Source organism: Palaemon carinicauda, chromosome 29 (assembly GCF_036898095.1).
Source record: "Palaemon carinicauda isolate YSFRI2023 chromosome 29, ASM3689809v2, whole genome shotgun sequence".
Classification (NCBI taxonomy): Eukaryota; Metazoa; Arthropoda; class Malacostraca; order Decapoda; family Palaemonidae; genus Palaemon; species Palaemon carinicauda.
The window spans coordinates 69,266,506-69,274,259 of NC_090753.1; positions in this window are offsets into that span (position 1 = coordinate 69,266,506).

A 7,754-nucleotide genomic window follows, 5' to 3' on the forward strand; every position below is an offset into this window, starting at 1 on the left:
CTGTCCTGCAAATAGTTTTCAGTATAACAGCAGAAATACATTACCTTTTCTTGTTTAAATGTTTGAATTACAGAAGATTTTCCTTTAATTGGATATAAAGAAATTTCCGAAATCCTTCCAAATATCCTTTTGTAACATTAAGATTATCTCTAGACGTTGCCAACGATTTCCATAAAATAATTATCAATTTCTACCACTGAAAATGGTAGGTTATATGCCTGTCTTCTTAATGAGACCATTAAATTTTTGAGACCATTAAATTTTTGAGACCATTAAATTTTTGAGACCATTAAATTTTTGAGACCATTAAATTTTTGAGACCATTAAATTTTTCAGACATTAAATTTTTCAGACCATTAAATTTTTCAAAATTTCTGAAATTTTGGCAAGACAATGGGATGTAATCATAGCAATTGTAAGATGTTGATCTTGTGTTTCTAAAAGAACATTTTCAATTATAAATTCAAGTATCTCCATCTTTACAAATGTGTAATTGGGATGGAATGAAAATCTCCGAGTGTTTTCTTATTTCATCCAAAAATTAACCAGTCTGTTTTTCTTTTTATTTCTGAATTGTATGTCCAAGATGATGGCTTTTTTATATTGAAAATTCTTATTTATTTGCTTAATATCTAGCAAAAGCTTTCTTATTTGTTCTATGATCTAGTTACTTTCCTTTTTTTTTAAATACTCTATATCTGATTTGTCCTCTCCGGTTACGGTTCATTTTCGCTTTGCCTACACATACACCGAATAGTCTGGCCTATTCTTTACAGATTCTCGTCTGTCCTCATACACCTGATAACACTGAGATTACCAAAAAATTCTTCTCCTCTCAAGGGGTTAACTACTGTACTGTAATTGTTCAGTGGCCACTTTCTAATGGTAACGGTAGAAGAGACTTGACCTATGGTAAGCAGCTCTTCTAGGAGAACGACACCCCAAAATCAAACCATTGTTCTCTAGTTTTTGTGGTTCCCTACCCTCTGTACCTTGGTCTTGGATTAGAGTTCTCTTGCTTGAGGGTACACTGACACACTATCTTATCTTCTTTCCCTCTTTTTTTTCTAGTTTTTATAGTTTATATATGAAATAATTATTTTTAAAGCTGTTACTATTCTTAAAATATTTTATTTTCCCTTGTTTCCTTTCTTCACTAGACTATTTTCCCTGTTGGAGCCTCTAGGCTTATAGCATCCTACTTTTCCAACTAGAGTTGTAGCTTAGCAAGTAATAATAATAATAATTTGGGCATACTCTGTGCACTCCCCAACTGGGCTCCACAAGGCACTAGAAGAGTTGGAAGACTCAGCCCTACATGGCTGATGACTATGAAGCGTGAAATGGGAGATGGTGAGTGAAGTAGTATTGATTTAAAAGCTCAAGATATAGAGACGACTGGCGAAATCTAACCGAGGCCCTTTGCGTCAATAGGTGTAGGAGGAGATGATGATGATGATATCCGATTCCCAGGGACATCTAGTACTGTATCACAATGTTTAGGGTCGTATAGCTCTGCATTATCGGTGACTGTACTAGATAGGTGCTGATAAGCACTTATAGGTGGTGGAAAAAAAATTGTTTGAAATTCTTACATTTTTAAGTTACTTTATATTCTACCTACTCACCTTTGTCAAGCCCTCGCTTTGGTAGACTAGTAGATGGAACGATGTATACCTGTTAGAAAAAGTATTGCTGAGGATTTGATTTACAAACTTTTGGGTAATAATACCTAGTTCTGGGGCTGGAAAAACCATTCAGCAAATGGAACAGAGCAGGGATGGAGATAAAGTAGGAATCCGAAAGGTGGGTACACCTAGGGACCCCGTAATGCTCTCAAGACCTACAGTGTACCACGTGAGGTGCATGGACTCAAAGAAGTTTGCATACTGGACTCTTACAGTGCAGTCTTACAGACCAAGAAAATGCTGCATAATCTTGATTAGTTTTCCAGCAACCAGTACAATGAGAAGCCCAAGTCCGACAATAAACTACCACGTGCTTGTTCACAACCGCTTCAGGAGTTCACAGACCTAGGAACTTACCAGTGTTCTAACAAAGGCACCCTTCAAATTGATTTTTCCAGTTATTGTCCCATTTGAATAGGAAAAATGCAGTATGCGATCAAAATTGTAGTGCTATCATATCACGTTTCACGTACTTTGTCATCAGAAAAGTAGTAAATCGACTGCATTATGCTGAAAGCAGCCATCCCGCATAAGGATCCTTCCGAACAATGTTTACGCTTGAACCAGTTTGGCCGTTGCCATAGTAACTGATGCCATGACTTCGACTCCCTATTAGGATTTTATTGGATTTCTTTTCAAATTTGGGCCATAAAGCACGACATTGGAGCCTGAGACCATTCAATCCTTCAAAGGGAAACAGGAGGAATAACCCTGCAGTTGCATTATTTAGCAAAATACAAGAGGTTGAACACCAAGACAGAAGAAAAGAAAAAAAAGACCAAGTGCAGCAAGTCCCTAGTGTAATGTCAACAGTGGGGTGTTACAATTATGTGACTATTGTCAAAATACTCAATATCATTTCCCATTGATCAATATTGTTATTTTGTAAAGGAACCTTCTTTAGCATTACAATTACCAAATATCAACAGAGAATGGAGTTATTAAGTTCTTTTGCATCCCTCAACTCCAGTTCCGACAGTTGGATATCTCCTACCCCAGGATCTAATTTAGCAGGATCTGGATCGCACTGCCTACATAAGTCAAGACCTCTCGGCGTTTGATTTTTTTATGAAATATCAAGTATGTACCTTCATGGGATTTTTCTCCTAGACCAACGAAAGCAAAATCATTCCTGGATTAACATGTTTAGGCTTTTAAAGAAAAATAAATTTGGCATTTGTCTAGCTATGCCATTTTCATATGTTCCATACTTTAAATGGGACCAAAAATTCCTCAGTATTATAGAAATTTTTCATGAATTTGTTTTTTGTACAAGATCATTTTTCCATGAATTTTGTTAATAATCTGATATATTGGTTAGTGTTTTTTCAGACATTAGGTTTACTATCAGATTTTCACCCCCAGCCCCAACATCACTTTTCAAGGTACACGAGAGATTTCAACAAAGATACTTTCTTCTTGTTTTTTCTTCACATTCTGTACGTAAACGACAATTTTTTTGCTCCCTTCTATCATTCATTTAATTTACGTGGGAAGAGCCGTGTTCCTCTATCCCAAGACTTCTCTATTAGTCTAACAGACAATATAACTGCCTGGTGTGTAAGATAAATGGTTTTAACCCTTTTACCCCCAGGCTCTTTGGAAATTTCCAACCCTTAACCCCCAGGGGGTTATTTTATTCCCAGCACATTTTGCAGTAAATTTTTTTTAAATTGCTCTAACAGCCTTAATTTTTGTCATAGAGAGGTCAGGTTAGTCTCATTCTCTTGGAAAATGCCTGAATTTTTTCAAAAAATTATCAAAAATATGAAAAAAAAAATTTATAGCCTTTTTTTGCAAGGACGTACCGGTACGTCCATGGGGGTAAAGGGATGGGTTTTGTGAAACGTACCAGTACGTCCTTTGGGGGTAAAAGGGTTAAGAGGCAGGGATCTGTTTTAGATGCTTGGCCTCTGCTACAGAAGACACCAACAGTAGTGTGTGAAAATACCAAAGAAATATATTAGTTGATTTTGCCATGTTAGGCAGTTTTGCAATATTACTTTCTGTACAAAATAAAATCTTAGTATTTTCTTTTGGTTGTAATCAAACAGCTTTAGATTTTTAAAAATGCTGATTATATGAGCCACTTCATTTTGTTTAATGCACATAGGTAATTTTGTATGTATAAAATGAGAGGGATTACACAAGATAATATTTACTTTAGGATAAGAATGCATTTTGGACAAATAAGTTGAAACCATAATGCAGTTTACCCCACACAATTATCATCTATGCAACACTTTTCACAACCAACAAGGCGGCCCGAGTATGTTGGTTAAAATAATTCACCTTACTGGTTTTCTGGTTTATTAGCATTTAGTGGTAGGTGTAAACCAACCATGCTTATGCACAGCAATTCATGCATTAGTCCCTCATTTCTACTACAAAAAGGTAATATGGACAGCACCTATAGAATTGCTCTCAAGTTTTACATATATACATACATATACCAAAGGTACTTCCCCCAATTTTGGGGGGTAGCCGACATCAACAAGAAACAAAACAAAAAAGGGAACCTCTACTCTCTACGTTCCTCCAGCCTAACCAGGGACTCAGCAGAGTTCAGCTGGTACTGCTAGGGTGCCACAGCCAAACCTCCCACATTTCCACTACAGATGAAGCTTCATACTGCTGAGTCCCCTACTGCTGCTACCTCCGCGGTCATCTAAGTTTTGGCTTAAATAAAAAAAAAATTCTTTTCTTTCAGATGCAAATAGGATTATGTACATCATGAACCTCAGAACTTAAAAGTTACCATCTTAGATGGATTCAAGAACTCCATAGGACCAATGAGGCCCTTCAGCGATTAACTGAAAAAGGGGGAAACCCTACAGTTACACTATCAAGAAAAAGAAAAGGATGGATAGCAGGAAGAAAGGAAGAGGGAACAGAGATATGGTCGGGGTATAAAGTGCAACTAGGGGCCGAAAGAATTCTGAAAAGACCATAAGCAATACCTACAGTAGACCAAGCAAAGTGCACTGAAAGCACTTCTCCCTTGCGAGGTTACCATCTTAAATTGTGAAATATTACCTGCATTTTTATTATTATTGAAGCACAGGTCTAGTATCTTCTCATCAGCAAATCAAAATACATCAGTGATTAAACACCCGTCCTCTACCATAGCTACAGTTTGGGCTGAGTTTTCTATCCTTCAGAATGACACATTTATCTACTTTCATGAGGCGAAGTGTAAACAAATGTCTAACTTTACATGTAAAAGGATTTCCTAATAAATGAGAAATTTCCTAATTTTTTATTATCGCAGCTACCCATCGTATGGTTCTAGATCGCAGACAATCCCGTGGGAAACTATTATCGTGGAGAAAAAGCAAGAGGATACTTGCCTTCCCAGTGGAGAGCGCAATCAGAATATTCCCGTGAAGACTTCAACACTAAAGGGAAGAGTACAAGGAAATCTCTGTGCTCAAAAAAGGAAGATCCGATAGCCATATATGCAATGATAATACTTATAGGCTCTTCTAGTACTGGTACTTCTCTGAGACAGCTAGACGGGAGCAGAGGCCAGAAGTTCTGCGAAACAAAAGTCACTTTAGAACGTACAGGAAGCAGCTGATCACATGGTGTCGAACAAGCACACTTTCACCTTGCATTGAGAAAGTGTCTCGGTAACAGGCAGATGATCACTTTCACTCATCAGTCAAGAGCTAGGTATCATTGTGATACATGCCGGTTCTCTCTTGTGTCCGCAGGGAGAGATCACTGGTGACACACAGCTACGTTGATCTTAGAGGACATCAACTTCACTCACATGCGACTGCCATAGCACGGCCTTTCTGGACACCTTCCGCGTTGAGCAGTCTCGGAGCGTAGTAGGATATCATCATTAAGATTATCATGAGCGCATGGTGACAGGTAAGGACATGCGCACAAAACAGCTCTCAGTGGTGCTCATAAACAGGAGAGGGTGCAAGCACAGTTGAGCTCTCATGGCACGCCCATGAATTCTACACGTTGAGATGCCGTCCTTTCTTTGTCTTTGTTGGAGGGTGTCAAGGGAACTCTTGGAGCAGCACTGTCTTTACCATGGGGAGAGAAACTGTAGGAGTCATCCGTACAAACCTCCTATCGATCAGTCTTTAGACTTGAATTCCGATCTGATCAGCACTGTGAGGAGACGAAGATTAGGCAGTAGTGGATAAGGAACTTTAAAGTCTTCTAGGTGGTGTTCAGGCTGACGATGACGCTCAGAGAAGAGTTCGCAGGAATTCCACGAATAGACACCACAACTACTGTATGTGTCAAGTCCAAGGTGCCTTTCCCAAAACGGGAAGAGATTGACTGAGGAGGGCAGCATCCTGCTTATTCTAAGGATTGCCAGCCTCATTAAAAATACCTTATCATCAATAATATAGTTATAATTATTATTACAGTATTATCATTATTATTATTATTATTATTATTATTATTATTATTATTATATCATTAACTAAGCTACAACCCTAGTTAGAAAAGAAGGATGCTATAAGTCCATGGGCACCTATAGGGAAAAATAGCCCAGTTAGGAAAGGAAACAGGGACAAATAAACTATAAGTAATGAAGAATTCAAATAATCTAATTAAAGTACAGTAACAACATTAGAATAAATCTTTCATATATAAACTATAAAACCTTAAATAAAAACGAGAGAACTAATATAGAATAGTGTGAGGGAATAAAAAGCAAACAGGGATATTATCTAACAGAAACTAGAATTGGGAGATTTACACACAAAACTGTCACACAGGAAACCACTAGAAATCCGTCCTTCGCTCTCACTATCACTCGCATGTTATCCAAGAGAAAACTAAAGATTATAACAAACAGTTTAGGGTGACAGAAGTGTGTGTATTATCTGGTGGCTCGAAACAAAGTTCAGTTGTGTCTGGTGGGTGGGGCTTAGCCTCCACCTCCCAGTAACTACAGCCACCTCGTTAATAGTTTTAACAGCCTATCTCGCTTCGCTGAAAGCACACTCCTATTACTATTAACGGACAGGGTGACTAGGGTTTGTACTTGTATAAAATAAATGGGAAAACTCAAAATGTCTCTAAATACATTTTTTGGAAATAACCAATATTAAAACAGGGTCATTGAAATAACAGACGAGGTAGGATGCGTTCGGATCCACACCGGAATCTTAAACCACCTCATCCAACCTGAGGAATGATGGGCTGTCAAACCAAATAGGTGAAAATTCTTTCTATTTTTAAAATTATTGTAGAATCTCTTCCTTCTCAGAAGGAAGAGCACATTAACATCTTTGCTCCTTGCAATTGTCCACAAATATGCCATACTGCTTGTTTTAAAAATGGAAGTAACTACAGTTGTCACAAGAGTGGTACTGCATGAACGAGCACTGCCTGACAGGCAAACATCATTACCAGAACATGATGGGGAGGGACAATGAGCGCCAATGCTGCCAAAAGCAAGAACATCACGGACAAACTATCTCGTTACAGTGTTTGTAGTTTAAGCAAGGAAAAACATCCCTAACATTCCTTAAATAAAATTCTTACTGCACAACATCTGGTAGTTAGTTTTTTTCATTTTATCCCACAAATGTTCTTTTAATGGTTATAAATAATTGTCCAATCTCTAAAAAGATTGTAAAATATGTTGGGATCAACTTTCGTTTACTTCTTTAGCCGATTCATAGCCCTCTTGCAGTCTATGTAATACAAGTACAAGTCAATTACATTCCTCTTCAAGTGTAGCAATTATAATGCTTCAGTGCATATTCTTGATTTTCATTTTTATCTTGCAGCTTACTATGGCAATGATGACTAATTGCACTGGACGGGAACAGCTTACTAGCTTTTTAGGTTGAAAAGTTTTCATCGAGTCGAGAAGACAGATTTTCAATACTGTCTGCAGCCTTTGTCCGGCAAATGAATATTAAAACCAAGGAGCAAAGCAAGGATTTGAAATACAGTTTGTTGCCAGCTCCATACCTTTGGTTTTGTGCTTCAGACACCATGGCTACTCATTCCTGCCACTGGTCATAATCTAGTAACAAAGTTATACTGCCAGGCACTACCTGAACATGTGGACAAACCCCT